This window comes from Taudactylus pleione, unplaced genomic scaffold (genome assembly GCF_031769625.1).
Source record: "Taudactylus pleione unplaced genomic scaffold, aTauple2 ptg000017l, whole genome shotgun sequence".
NCBI lineage: Eukaryota > Metazoa > Chordata > Amphibia > Anura > Myobatrachidae > Taudactylus > Taudactylus pleione.
In genome coordinates this window covers 16216020-16242189 of record NW_028284419.1, presented here as the reverse complement: position 1 = coordinate 16242189, position 26170 = coordinate 16216020, and positions in this window count along the sequence as shown.

Genomic DNA, 26170 nt, shown 5'->3' with positions numbered 1-26170 from the left:
CAGTGTGAGTCAGTTACAGTGCGGGTCGGATACAGTGCAGTTTATAGTGCAGGTCGGATAGAGTGCGGGTCTGATATAGTGCAGGTCGGATACAGTGTGGGTTGAATACAGTATGGGTCAGATATAGTGAGTTATAAAGTGTGATTTGGATACACCAATAGTGCACTTACTGTGACAGCAGGGTCGGCAGTGTGGGGTGCTGGCGGTGTCTTCAATGCGAGAGTGCCTGTGATGTCCTCAATGTGGGGGTACCAGCAATGTGGGCAGTGTGGCAGTGTTGGCAGAGTGGGGGTGCTGGTAGTGTCCTCAGTGCAGGGTGCCGGAGGTGTCGGCAAAGCGGGGGTGCCAGCGGTGTCCTCAGTGCAGGGGTACTGATCATGTCGGCAGTGCGGGGGTGCCCTTGGTGTGGGAGTGCCAGCAGTGTCGGCAGTGCAGGGTTGCTGACGGCATACTCAGTACGTGGGGCAGCAGTGCGGGGTTGCTGGAGGTGTCGGCAGAGCGGTGGTGCCAGCGGTGTCCTAAGTGCACATGTGTCGACAGTGTTGGCAGTGCGAGGGCGCTAGTGGAGTCCTCAGTGTGGGAGTGCTGGCTGTGTTGACAGTGTGAAGTTGCTGACGGTGTCCTCAGTACGTGGGGAGTGCGGGGGTGCCGGTTTTGTTCATTGTGGGAGTGCCGGCAGTGTCGGGTTGCTGATGGTGTCCTCAGTATGTGGGTAGTGCGGGGGTGCTGGCAGTGTCCTCAGTTCAGGGTTCCGGCGGTGTCTGCAAATAGGGGGTGCCAGCGGTGTCCTCAGTGCACCTGTGCTGACAGTGTCAGCAGTGCAGGGGAGCCGATGGTGTCCTCACTGTCGGAGTGCTGGCAGTGTCAGCATTGTGGGGCTGCTGATGATATCCTCAGTACATGGGGCAGCAGTGCGGGGGTGCTGGCAGTGTCTTCAGTGCAGGGTGCTGGCATTGTCGGCAGAGAAGGGGTGACAGCGGTGTCCTCAGTGTGGGAGTCCTGGCGGTGTTGGCAGTGCAAGGGTGCCGGTGTTGTCCTCAATGCAGAGTGCCAGCAGTGTTGGAAGCGGGAATGTTGGCAGCGTGGGGTGGCACCAGTGGGAGGTGTTGGCACTGTGGGCTGCCGGCGGTGTCTGTCAAGGGGAATGGGCAGCATCTTCCTACCTTCCTGTGCCCATTGCATTCAATGGGCTTAACACTGATTGGCTGAGAGCTGTGACAGAAGGCTCTCTCTGCCAATAATCGTTAAGCCCATTGAATTTAATGAAACCTACTAAAATGGTCGCTCGAGGCAAAACTTTGAGATCCGACAGTGAGATCGCAAGGTTTTTACCTTGATTAGGGATCTGGGACAGGCAGGGAGATCCGAGTGTGTCTCAGATCCCCCTGGATCCCTCAAATTTGGACCCGTTCATCTCTACCGTTAACACGCTCTTTATCTGGGATTTCTTTTTGGGTAAGAAGAGGAGAGTACAGTATGTGAGAGGAGGAAAAAAAATGTGTGGGGGGACGTTGGGGACTGGAGAGAGAGAGGAGGAAAACGTAAGAAAGAAAGAAAAAAGCAATATAACTTCGGGCATTGCACCTAGTTCTGATTAGAGATGTGCACAGACCCCCTTGTTTTGTTTTTTGTTTTGGTAAAACTACCCTTCAGTGTTTTTGGTTTGGATTTGATTATGGGTTGGTTTTTAATTTCATAAAAATTGGCAATATAATTATAACACCGGCTAAAATCATGTAATTTGGACTTGTTTAAATGCAATCCAAAACCCAAGTTAATTTTTTAAATCTGATTTCCAAACTGACAGTAGACACGAGCTGGAAGTCTCTTCTACTCGGATCCCCAAAGTGATTCCGAATTGAGACTCGAATTCACTTGGAACCCCTAAGTTCGGGTGTGGTCATATTTCAGGAAAACCAAACCATACAGCTCTAGTTTTGATGTATTCTTTTTAACATGTAAATTATTTTATTATTACAAAATGAGTATAATAATATGACACTGTATGTACATTTTGTATGCAGTGTATTAGAAAATAGGATATTATGCAAGGTAGTGCCATAAATGGTTAGAAAGAGTCCTCAACTTGGAAAGTGGTCATTGTCAGTCCTCAGCTTCTGTTAGCTTGCCCCAAGGGAGTTCTGAAAACAGCTGCTGCCCCCATTTCGTTTGTATCTGTATGAGCTGCTGTATCTGGATTTCCATCATACCCAAGGCTCTGCATGAAGAGTTACATTAATGAATTATAGTGACTCATTTGATCATAGTATTTTTGAGGGATGGAGAGCTTGGTCAAGAGTCAATGCGAAGAACATTAAGGGCCTATCTTGTGAGGGAAGGATGTCCAGGCAACCTGACAGTGTAGTAGATTGTAGGGTCCATTGTCTACAGAGTGTCTAGTGATAAAGCCTAGGCACTGTAGTGTATGGATATTAAATAAGGTGGGGATGTATACTTCTGCACTCCCTAAATTTGGTTTATTTGTGCCTCACAGGAAGACCATGGTACTTAGAAGAAATGTCTGTGTTCTAACACTAATCTCAGTGAAGCCAAAGCACATCTAGATATGGCCTCATTGAAAAGAACTTTTATTTGACTAGGGATATTCATAAGCAAGTTGGTTTATATAAATAAACCCATAATATAGTGTAACCATTCAGATAATGGAATATGTCAGGGGTCTGATATTGTTAATTAGAAAAGGTATTTTTGTCACTGGTATCTCACAGATATAAAACTGCCCCACAAACTCCAGCTTGTATTTGCCTAAGAGCTGCCAAACACAACATGATGACTCTAGCCAAAGTCACACCCTGTGTCAGATAACATGTACTTGAGCATTGAGTCAAATGCACAAATGAAATGCATGCATACACAAACTCTTGGCAAGCACAGTGAACAGCGTTGAAGATCTTAATATAAAAAGATTTCAGTCTGACAGATATCTTATCTGCCAAGGTCACATTTGTTCGGTTTTTAGTCTTGCCATTATTTAGAACAAAAGGTCTTAATCTTAAAAAGACCGACGAGATTGGTGGCACATTGAAAGTTACTTGAGATGATATTTTAGAAAAGCTTTTATTAAAATAAATCAGGGGAAGATTCTCCTCTGTTAAAATGACAATCTGACAGACAAGTACTTTTAGAAGGAGCTGCAGAAACCTATTGCTTGGTGCACGCTACTTTCTGATGGTTTGAAAGCCAGGCTGGTAAAAATTGTGATTTCCTCATCTGCAAAATTGTCATTGTCGTTATTTCTAAATTGCATTGCAATTTTCCATCTCTTTGTCTCAAGAGTATTTTGCAGTGTGTCAATAAATAGTTTAATGTTTTCAACTGAAACAATGCATTTTTGGTACAATTCATAAGCAGATGAAAATTGGACAGAGAAAATATATTTTCTTTGTAGCTTTTACAGATGTCATGTCTGTGCTTATATTGATGATAATGGACCACGGTGAAGATTATACAAAGCATTCATTGTGCGTTAAGTATAATGTCTACGCTGTTTATTGATGTTAATGCTATACTAGCAAGAACACGTGGTTAAATACAGACAATAATAATAATTTGTTTTTGATGTCACGTGACATCTTACATCACTAAGGAGGGTCAGCAACACAAAGTTTTCTATGAGAAATTTTGCAGATCTTTTAAGTGCAGCAGTTCCCAGCCTACTGCTTTTAGGGGGAGATTTAATAAAGCTTGGAGAGAGATAAAATTGGAGATAAATAGCACCAACCGATCAGCTCCTAACTGTCATTTTTCAAACACAAAGTGACAGTTAGCAGCTGATTGGTTGGTGCTATTTATCTCCAATTTTATCTCTCTCCAAGCTTTATTAAATGTCCCTCTAAATGCGTTCTTGAAAACTACTGGCAGAGGGGGACCATATTACATATTCTCAGGGGTGTATTTAGAGGGGAGGGGGCCCGTGTTCACTCACTGTCTTGGGCCTCTACTCCCTCCGGCGGGCGCTGTGCACTGAAAGGTTCAGTAGACTCCGGGCACTAGTCTGTGCTCGGAGTCTACTGCGCATGCGTAGGGCACTGGGAAAATGGCGCAGAAGCCATTTTCCCGTCGATTGCACAACTGCGCATGCGCAGAATCCTGGGAACATTCTGGGCATTCTGTGTAGCACCTCTCCAGCCAACGTGGGACTTCAGAGAGGCAAGTATTATTAAGTACGAGTGCAGGGTGTGCAGTGTGGGCCTCCCTGGACCCAGGGACCCGTGTGCAACACACACCTTGCACCCATTATAGATACGCCAGTGCATATTCTGTAACTACATCCACTTCATCCCCACTCAAAACTGCCAGCATTCACTTCCACTGCTCTAATGCAATGGTTCTCAAACTCGGTCCTCAGGACCCCACACAAGTCACGTTTTGCAGGTCAAACAGCAGGTGCACAGGTGTATTCATTACTCATATATTCATTGGAAACATTTTAAAAGATCCACAGGTGGAGCTGATTATTTCCCTTTGTGATTCTGTGAGGAGACCTAGAAAACATGCACTGTTTGAGAACCTGTGCTCTAATGCCATAAACCAGAGTTGCTTGAGTCCAGATGGTTAAATCAAATTGACTGAGGTACTAAGCAAGTCACCTGTGCTCCGGCATAGATATCCTTAAAACCTGGACTGTAATTGCAGAGTTTGGGAACCTCTGCCATAAACTATCTGGATGCTTCAGGTAAGATTTCTCTGTCTCCAACCATGTTACCATTAGTCTTCCTAGCTTGATATATATTTTTTATAAATGCAAAACAGTTACTGTATATGGCATAAAATAAAAAGAGCTTTAATAGAAAAAGCACTAATCAAAGTTTAAAAAGGAGGGATTCCTGCATTAGAAAGTTCCTGCTGAAAGTGTAAATGTGGAAGTCAAGCTTGTCAAGGAATTAGCCATCACATCCAGGGTTATTTTATGTTACTGTAATAGAGAAGGTGAGCCCTTTAGGAATTTAGGATTTCTATTAAATTATCAAAAAAGCTAAATACTTACCTTCAAGGGAATGCAAGTCTATGTATGAAAAAGGTGATTTGCTAACTTAATGTAACCCCTGAACAGAGCACTCATCAGTCTGGGAGGGCTGAGTCCCAGTAGTTGAGTGGCGGAGGAAGAGAAACAATGGCAGAGGGGGACCATATTATGCTAACTCAGGTGCTGAAAACTACACCTCCCAGCATGCCCAATGAGAAAGTGTACAGGGAGTAATGTCAGAAGCAAATGCTCAGATCTTAGAACCAAAGAAGAAGAAGGAAGAGTGTAATCATAGAGAGCAGACATTGCTGGAAAAAAAAACAACATTATAAATGATGGCTGAACAAATTGCAATGCAGATCTGAAATGATAAAATAAAATTAATTGAAATATCAAATGATGGTGTTAGATACTTGCACAGTTTGTGCAGCTCTACAGAAAAGCATCTTACAAATTGATGTCAGTCTTGGTACAATCTGTGATGTTCTTAGCTTGTATTTGAGAACTATTTCACCAATATGGCAGCAAGGAATCCATTTGATAAAGTGTAATACTTTTTAGAGGTCTATGATAAAGTAAAACACTTGAAATTAACCATGGTAACCCTTAACTTGAAATAAGTTTCTATACTGACACGTTTCATTACATACATGTGATATCCTCAGAGAACGTTATTCATTTTCTTATTGCACTTCCTTATATACCATAATGCGCTATGTTGTCAGCTGTACACAGTGAGCAAACAGCTGCGGCTGACTGTTTACACTGACAGAATAAACTCAGAATAAAATACTTTAAAGATACAAGTGCTGCATTTCTCAAAAAGTATTAAATCATACTCATTTATTAATAAACATTGTGAGTAACAATAAAAGGAGAAATGTAAACATATATTTTACATGTCTTTTTTGGAAGGTAAATACTTGTTCTATGAATTTCTCTGTTCATAGAGTATAGGACTATTGCATACCAAAGGGATACAGAAAACAGTACAGCTAGCGACCAGATTCAGAGTTGTACGGTATAAACCCAACAGCTGCGTCCGAGGACTCAGCATGGGATCACTATGCATAAACATTGAGGAATTCACGCCGCAGAGGCCAGTTAATCTGTGTCATAAGACGCAGACACTGGCCTCACCTTGCCTATAAAATGGGGCTGACACACTCCGCTTTGTAACATGCTTCCCATCACTGACCCCTCCCTGCCCCCAAATGGCCACAGCAAGCCAATCAGGATGTGGCTTCCCCAACATAGTGGGCGAAGCCGCAACTTTATCGCAGCACATGCACACTGAGGCTACAGCACATACGGAGTCCACCCACCATTAGAATTATATGTAAACCATTGGGTTCGCGTACAACTCTGAATCGGTTCACCTAAGTTCACTGAGCCTGAAAAAAAAATAGTTAACAAAAAGAAAAGAAGAATTTACTTATTCAGCTGATAACTAGAAAAAGGTGGAGATAAGGCAAGGGCAAGAGCACATAAAATAATAGGATTTCCCAGCACCCGTCCCCCAGCCAACAAAGCTGACATCATTTAAAACTTATCTTTAAAATACTAATAAAACTAAAAATTTTATCTGCATACATTTTCAAATACATGTGTATGCTATCCATCCCTTACAAGTGGCTTCCGCTATCAGATTTATACTAGCTCTAATAAATAAAAGTTCTGTACTAACATTGGGGCACATACATACATTTATTAGATTCACAAATTTGCATAGTAATTATTAATCCAACAATCTTGCATTTAACTGATATAAATTTATGTGAAACATCAACATTTTTTAATCTACAAAAATAGTCAACAAAAAGATATGAAAGACAATTGTTTACATCTCTATGACTGAGCTGGGAGCTGCACAGACATAAATAATAGTTTATTTCTGTATTTGCCAAGTGTTACATCAGAGGTGTTAATGATAAGGTAAACTTCTTTGGAATTAAGATTGTATCTTACAGATATGTCATCAGGTATTTCTGAATTTATGCTTTTTCTGGTCTTTTTTTGTATACGATGCCAACATTCAAAATTTTTAGCTTTATGAAAATTTACTGACAGATATTTTTATTTATGGATTTTTTGGCATGCAAATTTTGACTGTAACTGAAAGTACAAGCTATATTATCTACAAATTGGTTCCCATGAACTGTAAGTAGGGTGTTCACAACTCTAGACCATCTTAAAATAATTGTATATTACTTTAAGGAAAGAAATTTTTTTACTGACCTTGAATTTGTCTTACAGATGGTTAATAATGTTACCTCTTTTAACTGACAGCTGTCATACAGTGTAACATTTAGTCGAATGTGGTGTTTGTAGAAAAGATTAAAAGCTTTTGCCAACCCTATCTAATACTATCTTTTCTTTTTAATCAGAAATCCCATGATTATCAAGTTAATTCAGGTATGTTTACAAGAGCCGTAACTAGACTTTTTGGTGCCCTGTGCCAGAAAGAGCACTGGCGCCTCACCCCCTATTTTTTCAAATAGGAACATAATGCACCCAATAAAGGGGCAGGGCCACACAGGGAGGGGCCAGGAAAGAGATAGGGGAGGCCAGGAGATACTGGGGATAAAATAAGAGGAAGCTACAGGTGAGAATGATAATAAACAGAAAATTGATAAGCCAGAACAGAGCTCCCTTGTCCTGTGGTGCCCTGTGCCATGGCACATGTCGCACTACCCTAGTTACGGCCCTGATGTTTACATTCATCATATGGTACCGTATAAGTTAAGTTATATTTTTTAAAGCGGTTAATGGGGAAATAAAATGATTCTTCAAAATGTAAGAAATTATTTAGAAATTTAGACCTTAGTATGCAGATTGCAAAATAAGTCATTTTATCAAGCTGTGAACAGCAAAGCTTTTCACCGCAAAGTAATGCCATTTTAGGATGATGTTACCTTACCTTTTCCATGGGACTCAGTGGTGCCAGATAGGCATCGCTGATTCCAGGAAAGAGTGCTACAGTACCAGAGCCGTAACTAGACTTTTTTGTGCCCTGTGCCAGAAAGAGCATTGGCGCCTCCCCCCCTATTTTTTCAAATAGGAACATAATGCACCCAATAAAGGGGCAGGGCCACACAGGGAGGGGCCAGGAAAGAGATAGGGGAGGCCAGGAGATGCTGGGGATAAAATAAGAGGAAGCTACAGGTGAGAATGATAATAAACAGAAAATTGACAGGCCCAAACAGCGCCCCCTGCCCTGTGGTGCCCTGTGCGATGGCACCGGCCGCACTACCCTAGCTACGGCCCTGTACAGTACATGCATAGCGCATGGGTGCAAATATACTATTTGTCATGCAAGTTTTAAAACATATTCATTTTAGTATACATGTATTTGTTCAACTCACCATTAGATCCTAGGGGCTCTACGTATAGTGCTATGAAAAGCCTTTATCACCCATGACCTGTGATGAAAGGGCTTTTCCCAGTTTCAGGCTACTTGTGTAGCAGGTACCACAGGAAAACCTCTGATTTCTTCTGAGGACTCCCTATATTTGCCCGATTTTCTTCCCCTCCTCATACTCAAGTTTGGGGAAAGCAACTTTTCCGCTATTCAGACAGCAAAAAAATCATATCGCCAATTCAGGATGGCATTATGCTGTACTAACTCACCTAAAATCCACCATCCTGGGTAAGAATTGTACTGCACATTGCTGATTTCCATCTTGTACATGTGCAATACCAATGATCATTGAAATATTGACTGGGCATGCACGATGAGGGCACCTCACGCATTGACAAGATTTATCAAAGCTTGGGGAGAGATACATTGGAGAGAGATAAAGTACCAACCAATCAGCTTCTGTCATATTACAGGCTGTCTTTGAAAAATGAAAGGTAGGAGCTGATTGTTTAGTACTTTGGGGACATGTATCAAAGCTTGGAGAGAGATAAAGGGGTTTATTTACTAAGCCTTAAGTGGAGATAAAGTAAACATAAAGTCCTAACTAATCAGCTCCTAACTGTCATTTTTCGAACACAGCATGTAAGCTTATAGTTAGAAGCTAATTGGTTGGTACTATATCTCTGTGCACTTTATCTCTCTCCAAGGCTTTAGTACATCTCCCCCTTAATCTCTCTTCACTTTATTTCTCTCCAAGCTTTGATAAATCTCCCCCTTAATTGCACATCTGCGGTCTCTCCTGTTCGTGTATGCACTATAATGGAACACAGTTCAGCAGTGGTTTCAGAAACCGGCATCCTGTGGCAGGTTTCAAATGAATTCAGGTCATGCTTACAGATCCCTCCCCAGTGCAACAACTACCTATAAGTCATCTATCTCTTCCATATATCCAACTACCTGTGCTCTTTGATCTACTACTTTCTAATCTTCTATCACCGCCTCTCATTCCCTCATTAGAATGTAAGCTCTCACGTGCAGGGCCCTCTACCCTCTTGTGCTTCTCCTTACTTATACTTTCATCTACTCCTTACTCCCCACTAGGGCACCCAACACCTGGTTGCTTGCTCCCTTTTGCTCATTTGAGTGTTATGATCGCTAATGCAGAAATGTACAGTATATAAATGTTGTCCTTGTCCTGCATTGTATTGTACTGTAAGTCACTGGTTTCTTGTTCACTTATTTATGTACTTTGTAAGGCACTGCGGAACACTTGTCGCACCATATAAATAAAGGATAATAATAATTCACACCCATATCTTATCTGTACTTAATAGCATTGTGGAATTCTGTATTATATCCGGTATTCCAGCTTACCCACAGACCACATTGCAATGCACTTTTATATGTCTGCCTGGTTCACTCAGCATTACTGAGTACAATTGTCACCTTAAGCATTCGTACTGTATGTGGTTATTCCATTGTTCAAAACAGGTACTTATACTGTATTGCTCTGCTGTTTCCTATTGAGAGCAGAGCGCTAAGTTGCCTACCTCATTTTATGTTCTGTATTGTGATATTATATTGTGATGTATTTTTATTTCCTCATTGTACAATGCTGAAGAATATGTTTGCACTTTACAACTAAAGAATTATAGCTAAATAAATAATAATAACTAAAATAACAATAATAATAATAATAATAATAATAATAATAATAATAATAATAATAATAATAATATTAATAATAATAAACTATAAATCATACTTGCTAAATAGTGAGATTGTATCCCCAATGATTGGGCTAATGTTTCATTATGTTAGCTGCTGTCTCTGGGATTGGGTTTCTTCAAGAGCACATATGAGAAAGTCTATACCAAGTAGCCAGGTACATGGATGTATGAACTGTTATTGTAGTGGCTCATGAAGCTAGTGTGTGCCATGGTATTAATCAGGTAAGTGCTGATGCTGACATATCTGAGAGGGGTGATTCATGGGTAATATTCTGGCTAATGCCTGCAGAGGTTGCCTCCACCATTTCACTCTTCTCCCTTACCACGGGTGCTGAAGACGGCTTCCTCCTTTCATCCTCTTTCCAATCAATTTGTCCCCTGGACCCAATTCCCTCTCACCTCTCCTCTGGCTCTCTCTTTTTCTCTCTCTCAATGCATGCTCCTAACTTGTTCACCTCTTTAACCTATCTTTTTCCACTGGCACTGCTTGATTGATTGTCTCTCATCTTCATAAAAAACCTTTGTTGATCCTTTCTCCCTCCCTAACTACCGACCCAAATCTTTCTGTCTTTTGAATTCGAGCTCTTGGAGCTTCTAATCTTCCAACTCCTGTACACTTTCCGTGCCTCTTTCTCCTTTGTTGACCACTTCGCTTTTGCTCCCTTCACTCAACAACGACTATCCTTACCAAGGTCATTAATGACCTTCACAAGATAAATTTGATGATCACTTTTCTATTCTTAGCCTTATTTATCTATCAGCTGCCTTTGACACACTTTACCATCCTCTTCTTATTCAAACCCTCCACTATTGTGTGCTCCATGTAATTGCCCTCTCTTGACTCTCCATGTTTCTTTCTAACTGTTCCTTCTCTGTCATTACTTCCAATTTTACTTCTCACTCTCTTAACCTCTTCCTGTCAGTGTTCCCTAAGTCTTTGTTCTTGCTTGTCTCTACTTCTCTATACACCTCCTTGGGTGAACACATTAGTTTCTTCAGTCTACAATACCACTGTCACAGTTCTGGTATTCTGTAGATCTGGCACGGGGTTCCAGGGTATTAACTGAGGAGTGCAGGAAACAGGGAGGCTTCAAGAAACCATGACTCATAGGTAATACAGGTACTGGCAGACTAGAGAAACTAGGAATTATGGATTGGAGCAATGCAAGGATACTATAATTGGAACAGGAACCCAAGCCACCAGACAGCCTCTCACCTAATGGTCCATGGATCAATCAGACCAGAGAACTACTCTAGTGACAAGAAAAACCTGAACTCCAAACAGTATAGTACTAGCAATATGTAGTGGGTAAAGAAAGTGAATATGTGCTTACAAAAGACCCTTGCAGCAGGTAAGTCATTCTCTTATAGAGGTATCCCCACACCTCCACCAATGTATAACAGCAGAAGGAAAATAGAGAGTCACATAACATGCGCTTGGTTACAATCCATATATAAGGGAGAATGCCCCTATAGTTATCCTATCAATTGACAGGAGACTGGATAAGGGTGCAGTTGGTAACCCATCCCTCAGTAAACCTGTAGGCATATGCTCATAGGCACAACAATAGAAAGAAAAAAATGTGCAAATAGTGAAGCACAGTTTTAATCAACACATAACAATGTATAAAATACACAATAACAGCATCCTTGGTTGGAAAATCCCCAATGGCAGAGGTGTGTAATTACCAGAAGGCTGGGTGGTATAACCTCAAATGAGCGTATAGTGTGTTACTTCAGCATTAGTCCCGGGCACTCTGCTGATAAATGATCATGTCCACAGCCATCAGGATGTAAACAACCTCCATTGGAAAAGGGTATCAACCTTCTCTCACCAACACATTTCGACCCCTAGTCCGGTGGTCTTTTTCAAGGTTTCCAGAACATGGATGCTGCTCCCACCCGCGGCAACCCTTTTAAACCCCCCTTGTCCAATCTAAGCACCGCCGGCGCAGCTGATCTCTATACAGAGAAAAACTACATTGTCCATGATCCTTTGCTGCGCCGGGACGGTGTTTCCTGTCTATATGACGTCACTTCCTGTTATCACGTGTTATTCAGGTCGTTCTGTTCACAAGGAGATACTTATTCCCGTATGCAGTATGTAACATCCGGTATTAGCTTTTGTTGCTATAGTAATATAAACAAAAGCACCGATCTTTCCCCAATGTTATATTTCTTCAGGAAGTGCATTGCTCCGCTCAGATCGATTCATCCATAGGTAGCACAACATATATAAATAGTCCTCAATAAATAAAAAATGCATCTATTAGTCACAATAAACAACATAAAAAAATAGTCATTTAAATAATACATTAAAAAGATATATCAAAGGTCATCAGCATTCCATATTAAAAGTATAAAGTGCACAGTGACAGGGAATCCACAAAATGTGCAAAATAGGTGGAAAAGTGCAGTCATAAAAACCATTTGACTTCAAAGTCCATATTGAGGCCCCCTGGGTTCAAGGTGCCGAGATCAAAAATAGTTTTCATCTCGGCCATGGCTAATTGTTTTGCCAAATCCCTCCTCCGCCAGTGGCCCTCAATATGATATAAGCCCATAAAAATATTTTTTTCTAATCCTTTACGGATGTCCCTTAAGTGCTCCCCAATACGGACCATAAAGGGCCTTGAGGTCCTACCTACATAAAATAATTTGCAACTGCATCCTACTGTGTAGATAACACTTTTTGTGTTGCATGTAATAAAGTTCCTTATTTGGCAAATCTTGCCATTTATCTCCACTTCAGTTATTTTATTTCTTCCTTCACCTTTGATCCTCTTACAACCTAAGCACATACCGCACCAATAAAGACCTTTTGATTTAATTCCTGCAGAGTTTATATCTCTCGGTAATGCACTATTAACTAGATTGCTACCTATGTTGGGTGCTTTACTAAAAATGCATTTGGGTGCTCTAGGTTATTTTGAGCCAAGTATTGGATCTTTTTGTAGTATTCCCCAATGTTTGCACAGAGACCTTTCAAGAATTTTATGCTGACTACTATAAGAAGTGACAAAGGCCCACTCAAAATCTGAAGATTTTTTACTAATATTGGTGTTATATTTCAGCAGATCTTCTCTCTATATGAGTTCTACTTGTTCACTGGCCTTTTCAATATTTTCTATTTTGTAGCCTGATGCCACAAATTTGGCTTTTAATTAACCAGTTAGGATGATGGCAACTATCCACTTTAATATAAGCATTAGAATTTGTGGGTTTTGAAAAATTTGAAGTATGGATCTGATTTCCTTCAATATATACTGTGATATCTAAAAAATTGACCTAGCTTACACTCTCATTAAAAACAAATTCAATATTCAAAGTATTATCATTTAAATAATTATAAAAATCCTTTAAAAGGGCATCTCCTCCTCTCCACATAAAAAAGACATCGTCTATATACCTTGACCAGGACACCAGGTTCACTCCAAATAGTACTAGCTAATAGTACTAGCAGTCTGGACCTGGGAACTAAGCCAGGAATCAGAGTCTTATGTAACCAGGGAAGAACTAATGAAGCTATATCCCTGGTACAGCTCTGATGCAAGACCTGGACCATAATCCGGAAGGGGAACTCAGGATAGAGAGACACTTCAGGCATACACAGTACTGAACACCTTAATGATAAAAGACTGTGACCCTATCATGCCCTCCATCCCTGGAAGCCCAAAGCTGAATGTCAGCCCAAGACAAGAGCACACAGTACAGGATAACCAAAATAGTCAACCTAGATTATGCAGTAACCCACTATAGCCACAGAGTGTAGTGATACTTACAACACAGTCCGTATGATGCATGCACAATGCAGAGTGGAATCCATGCAGGTGATAAGATGTGTGGCAACAGCAGATGGTATGCACCACACTGGCAGAACTGGAGCTGGAGTTGGAAGCAGTCTGTGTGCAGCATGGGAGCTGCAGTGCTGATAGATGGTACACAGTGGTAGATGGAATGCAGACAATGATGATCAGTCTGTGTGCGGTGTGGAAGCCGCAGCGCTGAGAGATGATACACAGCGGTAGATGGAATGCAGACAACAGCAAGCAGTATGTGTGCGGCATGGAAGCCGCGGTACTGAGATGGTATATAGCGGCTATGGTAAACAGTCCTGGTGGTTATGTGTATGCGGCGTGGAAGCCACAGCACTGAGAAGCAAACAGCAATGGTACAAGTGAGTAATGGTTGAGTTTTAGCAAGGAAAGTATCCACAGGAGAAAACTTAGAAAACACAGGAGACACTGAGCCTGGAATGATCCTCAGGAAGGAACACAGTTGTTCAGGCAAAGAGTCTGTCAGGGTTCAGTCTGGGAACAGCTGTTACTCACCACCGTGCCAGCTTCCCCTGTCTAGCAGTGCAGTCAGACACCTGCTGCATCAGCGGGTGACAAGCTGATTATTTTGCCCGTGGTCCATGTGACTTCCACGCAATCCTTCTTATTGTAGTTCATGCAGCGGCAGTCATGGGCATAGCCATGTTTGTTTGTATCACCTGACAGTCTCTCATCCGATGGTAGCCTTACTCCCAGCAATATTCACTAGTGTTTACGCCTGTGTCTTTTCCAAGTATCTCTAGTGTTACTATGACACTATTCTGCATCTGGGTCTTCACTGCATGCTTCAATACATCCTCCAAGGGTTGATTCCTAGTGTTCCACTTCGATGCTATCCTGCGCCTATTTCACCAGGGTATACTCCAGCTAGTCCTCAGTGCTTAGTCTGTGAGCTGATCTCCAAGAGTACACTCCAGTACTTATCCTGCATCTGGATACTTCAGCAACACCTCAGTGCATAGTCTGTGAGCCAGTCGCCAAGACTACACTCCAATACTTATCCTGCATCTAGATACTACAGTTACAACTCAGTGCATAGTCCATGAGCTAGTCTCCAAGACCACACACCAGTACTTATCTTGCATTTGGATACTTCAGTTACACCTCAGTGCATAGGCCGTGAGACAGTCTCCAAGACTATTCTATGATACTTTCCCTGCCTCTGAATACTTCAGAGCTTACTTAAGTCTTCTTGCTAGTTCCGGGTACCTGACCAAGGGGCTACAACCTGCTTACTGGGTGCAGCATAAGCCCATATCCCAATTGGAGGGGTTACCATTGAATATATTCCTGTAAGTTAGACTCCGCACCTTTGGTCAGGTCTCACCAACATCTGGATCTCGCTAATGAGGATATACAACCCCCTTGATTATTGTTCTCTCCACATCCTAGTTCCCTGACTTCCGGTCCTCTGGCTGAAGACCCCGAGGGTCTGATCCTGACAGAGTCTTTTTTAGGCCTGGAAATATATAGGGAGTGGTAACAGGTAATTGGTCAGGCTGACTAGGTGAGCAGCCAGGTGAGTGGTAATCACTGGGATAGTCTGTTTGAGCTTTTAGATACAGCAATGAATGAATGTTTAACCCTGTATGGGTAGCTAAGACCACAATTAATTACAGCACCCCCTCCTTTACGAGTGGTCACCGAACACTTAGGATGGGGCTTAGCTGGATACTTGCGATTAAATTTACTGATGAGATTACGAGCATGAATGTCTGAAGCTCTGATTCCAAGATCTCTCTTCAAGACCATAGCCTTTCCAATCCATTATATAATAGTTATTTTTTCGAAATCGCAAGTTCACAATCTCTTTGACTTCATGTTCCTCCACTTGTTCCATTTGAACTGCAGCAGATGTCGATTTAGGAGAGTAAAATTGATTCAGAATCAGAGGTTTAAGCAGAGAAATATGGAAAGAGTTCAGAATTCTAAAGTATGAAGGTAAATGGAATTTGTATGAGAGAGGATTGATTACTTGAATGATTGGAATAGGAGCAATAGATCGAGGTGCAAATCTCATGGAAGGTACTTTCAATTGAAGGTTGCAGGAGTCTCCAAATATCATGCTGGGAATATTTCTGTGTTTTTTGTCTGCTTGGATTTTGTACCGCTTAGAAGTTTTGAGTAAAACTTCTCTCACACGACGCAAAATATCTGATAATTGTCGAATACTTTGTTCAGAAGCAGGAACTGCACTTGCAGGGAGTCGTGTGAATAATGGAACTCTGGGATGCAGACCAAAAACTGTAAAAAATGGAGTAGAATTAGATGATTAGTGGTAGTGATGATTATGTGCAAATTCTGCCCATGGGAGTAATTAAAGCCAGTCATCTTGTGAAGATGAAATGAACATTCTCAGAAAGGTCTCCAAATCCTGGTTAATTCTCTCTGGTGGTCTATTTGACTGTGTGTGGTAAGCAGAGAAAAAGTTAAATTTTATTTGGAGAGCTTGACACAATGACCACCAGAACTTGGCAATGAATTGCACACCTCAGTCCAACATGATATCTTCTGAACATTCATGAAGATGGAATATCTCTTTGACTAACAATTGGGCTAAAACAGGAGCAGAAGAAAGACCACGGAGAGGAACAAAATGTGCTATTTTAAAAAATCTGTCTACTATTACCCAAATAGTAGTGTATCCATCAGAATTGGGTAAGTCTGTAACAAAATCCATAGATATATCGGTCCAAGGCCGATGAGGATTTGGCAATGGTAGTAGTTCACCTGCAGAACCCAGTCAAGATCTTTTATGTTGGGCACAGATGACACCGGCGGATATATATTGCTGGACATCTTGATGAAGTGAGGGCCACTAATAACTTCTAGAAATTAAGGTATATGTTTTATGTCTTGCGAATGTAATGCACTGAACCCATTGAAGGAGTCAAAGATCTTCTGCAGCAAAGGTTTTACCAAGAGGTGGAGAATCAGCTTACTGGTATGCTGAGAGGATTAATGATGTGTTGTTGCTCAAGGGACATGGATGTCTCTTCTTCCATCATAGATCGTGACAGAGCATCAGCTTTACAATTCTTGGTACCATGCCGAAAAGTGACTTCTAAATCAAAACGTGAAAAGTATAATGCCCATCTGGCTTGCCTTGGATTCATGCATTGGCCAGTTTTCAAATACAATACAAGTATCACAAGCTGCTGCACTGCAAATGTAGGGAGAGGCAAACACCAGACGAGCATTTGCTGAAATTCCTCCTACCTCCTGTCCATCATGCCGGGATTGATCTGGTTTGGCTCCTGCTTCTATCTCCTCCTAATGTGAACGCTGCTCTGATGCCAGTGTACATGTTTCCAGTTGTGTTCAGTCTCCTGTTTCCAGTCGAGTTCCAGTTATCATGTCAGCCTTATTTCTTGCCTGCCATTTGTACCATCGAGGCAGCACGATCCACATAACATTTGCCACCTGCCACTTGTATCATCTAGGCGGCACGGTGCGAATTCCAGATTCCAGCCACTTGTGTCATCCCGGCAGCACAGAGTACACTCGCAGTCCAGAGTGCACAAACCAGCATCCAGCAGCTTGTGTCAACCTAGTGGCCCAGGTCGCACCTCTGTATCCAAAGTATGTGACCCAGAATACCATCACCTTTTTCAACCCAGCGACATAAGGCACACCTCAGCATCCAACATATGCAACCCAGCGTACCATCGCTTGTGTCAACCTGGCGGCACAGTTTGCACCTCAGCATCCAAAGTACGCAACCCAGCGTGCCATCACTTGTGTCAACCCGGCGACAGAGGCCGCACCTCAGCATCCTAAGTATGCAACCCAGCGTACCAATGCTTGTGTCAACCCGGCGGCACAAGATGCAAACCAGCATCTTAAGTATGTCTCCATTGTACCATCACTAGTGTCAACTCGGCGACACTAGGTTATTTTCAGCTTCTACCCACCAAGGCATTCCAGCCCTCAAGGACGCTACGCGGCCCAAAGACCGCATCTTGCTCACTGCCCACAGGCCACAACCAGCCAAGGTTTCCAGCTCTCAAGGCTGCTAAATGGCCCAAAGGGTGCATCTTGCTCAGGGCACACAGGCCGCAACCAGCCAAGGTTTCCAGCCCTCAAGGCTGCTACAAGCCCAAAGGCCACATCTTGCTCATGGCCCACAGGCCACAACCAGCCAAGGTTTCCAGCCCTCAAGGCTACTAAATGGCCCAAAGGCTGCATCTTGCTCATGACTTGCAGTACACAGACTACAATCAGCCTAGGTCATCTGCCACCAGGACTGTATAGCATTACCTTCTTTGACTAAACCTCCGATTCCTAACAACAAGTTCTTGTGATCATTGCAAACTGTAATAGGGTAGTGGGCACCCTCAAGGAGATGTCGCCATTCTTCTAAAGAGAGTTTGATAGCTAGCAACTCTAGATCACCTATGGCATAATTCCATTATTGTTTTTTCTGAGAAAAGAATCCACAGGGGTGCCATACATCATTATCATACTTTTGTGAAAGAACTGCTCCAACTCCGACAGAAGAGGCATCGGCTTTCAGTAGGAACTGGCTGTCAATCTCGGGTTGTCTCAGAAAAGAAGCTGAAATAAAAGCTTGTTTGAGTTGTTATAAGGCTAGCTGTGCCTCTATGGGCCATTTGAGTGGTTTGTTACCTTTATGGGTTAATGCTGTGATGGGTGCAACCATAGTGGAATAACCTAAAATTAATTTCCGGCAATAATTTACAAATCTCAGGAAACGTTGAATGGCCCTTAAGGTGGTAGGTTGAGGCCAGTTCAGAATGGCTTTCACCTTCTCGAGGTCCATGGCGAGTCCAGTGCCAGATATGATGTAGGCAAGGAAGGGAATGGATGTTACCCCAAAGGTGCATTTCTTGCTCTTGCAATACAACTGATTTTGTCAAAGTCACTTAAGAACCTCCTTCACGTGCAAAAGAGGAGTTTGAATATCTGGAAAAAAAAATAGTATATCATCTAGATACACAACAAGAGTCTTGTACAAAAGGCCACAGAATATTTAATTGACATAGTTTTGAAATACTGCAGGTGCATTACATAGTCCAAATGGCATTACAAGGTACTCGTAATGGCCATCCCTTGTATTAAATGTGGTCTTCCACTCATCACCCTTTCTTATCCATATCAGGTTATATGTTCCACTAAGATCTAATTTTGTGAATACAGAGGCTCCCTTGACATGATCGAATAATTTGGTGATTACTGGCAATGGGTATCAGTTTTTAATAGTCATATCGTTTAGACCTCGATAATCGATGTAAGGTCTTAATCTGCCATCTTTATTTTTCACGAAAAAAAGAACCCTGCCCCAGCTGGAGATAAGGAGGGCCGAATAAAGCCATGTTCCAGATTCTCTTTTATATAATCCGCCATGGCTTGTGTCTCAGGAACAGATAACGGATAGACCCTTCCACGAGGAGGAATTTTACCTGGGATTAGATCGATTGGACAATCCCAAGGTCGATGTGGTGATAAAGGGGGCCATTCAGACCCGGTCGTTAGCGCCGATGCGCTCGGACCAGGTCGATGGCCCCCAGGGAGCATGCGCACGATGGCGCCGGCGCCGTCATGCGCATGTGTGAGACCCGCTACGACCAACAGCGCCGGTCATAGTGGGTCTCGATCCAAAGGGGGCAAGCTGTCGATGTTGATTGACAGCTCGCCCCCTTTGGAAGGCGGGCCGGGGGGGTGGCAGCCTAAACGGGGGCGTTCCCATGGGAATGCCTACCATTTGGGGGCGGCCCCTCTGACATCACTAGTGATGTCAGTGGAGAGCTTCTGGCTCAGACAGAGCCGAAAGCTCTCAGGGGCTTACGACAAGGGAGATCCTACCCTAGGATCTCGTCGTAAGCCCCAATGGTCGCGATGGTCTGTTAACCCACAGCCTTACCACCGCAAAGGAGGACGTCTTGAACATTCAAGAGGTCCTCCCCTCATTCAGACCGACCGCACGATCTGTGTGACCGGCTCTGAATGAGGTCCAAAGTCTCTGAAGATTGTTTGCTGAACACATCCACAAATTCTCTGTATGGAACAGGTAATTTCCGATGCCACCTTTTCTGTTGGGACACAGTGAGGAACAACAGTCTGTAAACAAGTCTCGGTACACTTGCAGCCCCAGGCAAGAATATGGTATGAAGACCAGTCGATGTGGGGGTTGTGGTATTGTAGCAATGGATATCCAAGAACAATTGGACTCGGATACTCTGGAATCACTAGGAAGGAAATTAGTTCAGAGTGCAATACTCCCACACCCAAGGTCACAGCTTTGGTTTGGAATGTGATATGGCCTCCAGGAATATAACTACCATCCACAGCAGTCAAAGTAATGGGAACTGCTAACTTCTGCAGAGGTAAAGAAAGTTCTTAAACAAGTTTGGCAGAAATAAAATTTCCTGTTGCTCCTGAATCCACTAGAGCTGAAAAGAAATGAGAACCTAGTGGATGCTTGATTTGTACAGATATAGCACAGTCTTTATTTTGGGGAGCACAAAGAGACACTCCTTGACAGACCTCTCCATCATCAGCTAGGAGGGGGTATTTCATTATTTATGAGGACAATTCTGTAAAAAAAATGGCCAGGGTTGGCACAATAGATACATAATCTTTCTTTTAACTGTCGTTCACGTTTTCTGGGTGAAAGATGGCCTTGCCAAGTTGCATAGGTTCGACAGGGGAAGATGATGGTGAGCTCTCCTGAGGAACTGACTGGAATTTGGGTTGTGCCAACTTATTATTTTCCAACTGTCTTTCTCTGAAGCGAATGTCCACTCGGTTACACATGGTAATTCATTCATCCAGATTAGATGGTAAGTCTCTGGAGGCTACTTCGTCCTTAATATGATCAGATAGTCATTGCCAAAAAACTGCCACCAAAGCCTCATTGTTCCAAGAGAGTTCAGAGGCAAGTGTTCTAAACTGGATGACATACTGACCCACTGTAAGATAGGGATGTATTTATAATACCGGCGAAAGGGACTCCGGCTGCCGATATATCAATGCCAGAATCCTGATCGCCGGCAAAATGCAGACGCTGCTATCCCGAACGGGATCAGCATACCAGCATCGGCATCCCGAATGATGGAATCCCAAATGTCTGGATGCCGGTATGTATAGTTACCAGGGGATGGGTGGGTTACGATTAGGCACCCCTGGGGGATCTTAGAGTTAGGCACCCCTCAGGGAAGGTTAGAGTTAGAGTGCAGGGAAAGGGGGTTAGGGTTAGGCACCACCGGGGGAGGTTAGGGTAAGGTACCCTCCCCGGGAGACTTAGGTTTAGGGTGCAAGCAGGGGAGGTTAGGAATAGGAACCACTTTGGGGAGAATAGGGTAAGGTACCCCTAAGGGAGGTTAGGGTTAGGCACCACTAAAGGAGGGTTAGGCTAGGGACAGGGGAAGGGTGAGGGTACTTACCTCCCCTCTTCACAATTCGGGCTTCTGGCATCTGGATTTGAACTAGCGGTTTATGAGCTGCTGGTATATGATACCCAGTCTGTAAGATGTTTCTGTCTCAGCCGTAAGATGTCAGCTGCAGCTGGAAAGGGTCTGCCCGGCTCATCGAAGATTCTGTGGAAGAGAGTCAGAAACTCTTTAATGTCTGAAAGAATGGGATCGGATTTCTCCCATAAAGGTGAAGAACAGGATAGTGCTTGTCCAGTTAGCAAAGAAATAATGTAGGCAGTCTTGGTTCTTTCTGTGAAGTTAGCAGCTTGTAACTCAAAGTGAATGCAACATCGGTTCAAAAAACCCAGACAATTCTTTGGGTTACCATCAAACTTGTCAGAGACAAGTAACTGGAGTCTGGATTGCGAAACCGTAGTGGCAATCCCAGCCACTGGAGTCTAAATTTTTTTTATCTGGTCAAATAACTCGTGGAGATATTGGGTAATCTTATGCAGCTCTGTCTCCTGTCTGGTTACTCGTTCAGCCTATCGGACATGATGTCTGCCCTTGGGGGTAATCCCTCGGCCCGATCCATAGGGCCTGAACAAACTGGCACGGTTCTAGTATTCTGTAGATCTGGCACAACGCCCAGGGTCTTAACTGAGGAGTGCAGGAAACAGGGAGGCTTCAAGATACCATGACTCATAGGTAATACAGGTACTTGCAGACTAGAGAAACTAGGAATAATGGACCGGAGCACGGCAAGGATACTAGAATTGGAACAGGAACCCAAGCCACTGGACAGCCTCTCACCTAATGGTCCAAGGACCAATCAGGCCAGAGAACTACTCCAGTTACAAGAAGAACCTGTACTCAAAACAGTATAGCACTGACAGTCTGGACCTGGGAACCAAGTCAGAAATCAGAGTCTTATGTAACCAGGGAAGAACTAATGAAGCTATCCCTGGTAAAGCTCTGATGCAAGATCTGGACCATAACCCGGAAGGGGAACTCAGGATAGAGAGACACTTCAGGCACACACAGTACTGAACACCTCAATGCTAAAACACTGTGACCCGATCATGCCCTCCATCCATGGAACCCCTACGCTGACTGTCAGCCCAAGACAAGAACACACAGTACAGGATAACCAAAATAGTTAACCTAGATTATGCAGTAACCCACTATAGCCACAGAGTGTAGTGATACTTGCAGCACAGTCCATATGATGCCCGCACAATGTAGAGTGGAATCCATGCAGGTGATAAGATGTGTGGCAAGAGCAGATGGTATGCACCACACTGGCAGAACTGGAGCTGGAGTTGGAAGCAGTCTGTGTGCTGCGTGGGAGCTGCAGGGCTGAGAGATGGTACACAGTGGTAGATGGAATGCAGACAATGATGATTAGTCTGTGTGCGGCGTGGAAGCCACAGCGCTGAGATGGTATATAGCGGTGATAGTACACAGTCCCGGTGGTTATGTGAATGCAGTGTTGAAGCCGCGTCACAGAGAGGCAAACATGGTACAAATGAGTAATGGTTGCATTTCAGCAAGGAAAGTATCCACAGGAGAAAGCTCTGAAAACTCTCTGAGTCTGGAACGATCCTCAGTAAGGGAACACAGTTGTTCAGGCAATGAGTCTTTCCTAGGCCTGGAAATATATAGGGAGTGGTAACAGGTCAGGCTGACCAGGTGAGCAGCCAGGTGAGCGGCAATCACTAGGATAGTCTGTTGGAGCTTTTAGACATAGCAATGATGAATGTTTAACCCTGTATGGGCGGCTAAGACCACTATTCGTGACACCAATCTTTTTGCTGATGATTCTCAAATCCTCCCCTAACCTGCTCCCCCTTCACCCTCCCTATCTTTGCCAAAAGTCTCTCTTTCATCTCCTCCTGTACATTGCAGAGCTTTCTTAAACTCAAAATGTCCACTTGTAGATATACAAAAGAGAGCACGATTACAACATTGCAATCTTGCTCTCGTTTGTATAGCTAGTGATTTACCTAGACTGAACAGTCACTCATTCAGTCCCGGCACATCCCTCATCCACGCACATGCTGAACCTGACAAGATCATCAGGTTGACCAGCATGTATGGGCGATGTCGGATGTCAGAAGTTACCAGCGGGCAAGCGCATCGCTGGTCACTTGCGCGATTTGCAAGCGATTGCACGATAATTATGTCATTATTGTACAATCGCTTGGCTAAATCGCTAAGTGGATACCACCCATAAGAGCTCTAGTAACTAATATGGTGTAACCCTATACCCCCTATGAAGTGCAGGGTAACCCTGTGTGTGCTTGTGCAGTGCGGTGTAATGCTGTGTGTGCTATATTTATGCTGTGTAACCCTGAGTGTGCTGGCACAGTGCAGTGTAACCATGTGTGTGCTGGTACAGGGCGGTCTAACCCTGTGTGTGTGCTGGAGCAGTGTGGTGTAACTGTGTGTGTTGGTGCAGTGCAGTGTAAACCTGTGTGTGTTGGTTCAATGCTGTGTAACCCTGTGTGTGCTGGAGCAGTGCGGTGTAACATATTTGGCAATGGGGTGGGTCCTTCATTCGTATATATAGGAGGAGTGTATATAACCACAGTACATTAGTATGTATGTGTATATACAGATGGTTGTACTTTATGTATGTTTATTGGGGGTATGTGTATATACAGGCGGATATATATATGCATATTGCGGATGGGTATGTGTATATACAGGGAGGTGCATATATGCATATGGGGGGTATGTGCATGTACAGGAGAGGTATACATACGTATATTTTGGTTTATGTGTATATACAGAAGGGAAGGCACCAGAGCTTTACACTGTATATATACTTTACACTGTATATATACATGTATATATGTATATATATATATATATACACACAACAACCAGAGCGAGCCGACACTCAATTGAATAGACAGTCCATCATGCCGGGGTGCCTCCAGGCCAAAGTCAATACACAGAAAAGCAAATTCAGTGGCACTCACAGGACTTCTTTGGGATAATATCCACGGTGTGTTAACACCTAGTCACCCACCAGTATCCTTCTGTGGTCAATATTTCATTTTATTTCAAAATTTCTTATATATATATATATATATATATATATATATAAACAAGCTACCAATGGGCTTAAGGTGGCTAACAGTGTTGTTAATCATGTCTACAGTTAGAATATATAATTATTTTCATCATCTTCACCCTCATCAGTATTGTTATTATCATCATTACACCAATATTAGCTCAGCCCTACTGGAATCCACTGTTGTAATTGGCACACAGGTGTTGGCACAAAGGTGTTTCTCATAGAATTTGTAGTTCATTTTTAGGGACATTAGTTTTTCTAAATTTTTTAGCTGTACTTAAGCTGCCCACCCTTTGCTTAAGTAAAGCAAAGCTAGTTTGTACAAGGGGATCCAAATTGCCTTTTTTACTCCCAGTATCAAAGGGACTGTGTGACATGTTAATTTGTACAGTATATTGTCATTAAAATAATCCTTCACAATTTCATTGATGCTTACTGTACAGTATCAGATTGAGTCATAGGACAGACGTCAATAATTTTGGGTAATTATTTTAAGCCTCACCAGATGTCATAATGGTGTTTCACTCTTGTGCACTCAGTTGACTCATCCTAATCACCAATAAATCTCTTGGGGAAGCTTAGTTTTTTCTTAGCAGCAGCATTTTTTGGAAAAATTGAAGCTGGAGATGTCATCATGTCATGTGCCACTTGAGCTGACAACTTGCTCGCAAGGAGCTCTTTGCATCTCTTGCATAGGACATAAACATAAGCTCAAGTTAGGTTGCCAAAATGTAGTGATTTAATTGCAAGATGTTGCAAACCTTTTGATCTACAAATCCAACATCTGAGCATAATCATGTCATTCCAACTCCTCCTTCAGATTCTATAACTACATTTCCAGTAGTTTAACATACGGAATCACTGGCTCTGGCTAGCAGTGACTGAACGTACTTTATTGGAAACTATTTCAAATGGTTTCAGCATTTTGCATAAAACAGAGCGTATTCTCTACTGTGCTAGAGTAAGATACATTCCCCATCCTCTCCTTATGTCATGGCTTGTAGTGTAGGTTTGGATGGCTATTTGCTGTTTCTCCAGTCACTGAAGCATATAAAGAGTGGAATTCCACCTCCAGTTGATTGAATGGATTGAATGGCAAATTCAACTGTTCCTGCAGCTGCTGCTGAATGCCACAAATCCCAGAAGTTTTATGGGCCACAGACAGCATGTCCTGCTTGCACCTGTCATTTAAAAAGAAAATTGTGGTCCACCAAGTGTATTGTGTGGGAAAAACATGGTACATATTCGAATTCACCCAGTTGTAATGCTTGTATATTGTTACTCATGTCATCGGAAATGACAACTCCAGAGGAGAGGCTTCGTGGGATAAGCTATTTTGCTATCACAGCCCTGAGTTTTTCCAACAGGTTGATACCAGTATGCATCTTAGTGAAGCAAATGATACAGAGAGTAGCTTGTCTGTGAATGAGCTGCCATTGTGTGTCAGATACAGCTGCTGCTGAAGACAATATACCCACCCGATGGACTGTCATAGTCATGTAATCTTTCATTTGACCAGTATCGCTTGTCCACATACTTAACAAATTGACATTTTCTAGGCCAAGAATACTTTTTTGGTTAACGTCCAAGTACAGGCGATGAATTGTTGTTTTGGTAAAATAGAGTTGAGATGGAATTTGGTAGCGGGAACACAGGACCTCAACTCAGGGCTATCTTAACAGCAGTGTGGGCCCTGGGCAAAGCAATGCACTGGGGCCCCTACCCACCCATTCATGGGAAAAAAAAATGTAAATGGTCAATAAAATGTAAGTAAATCAATATCAAACAGCAGCAA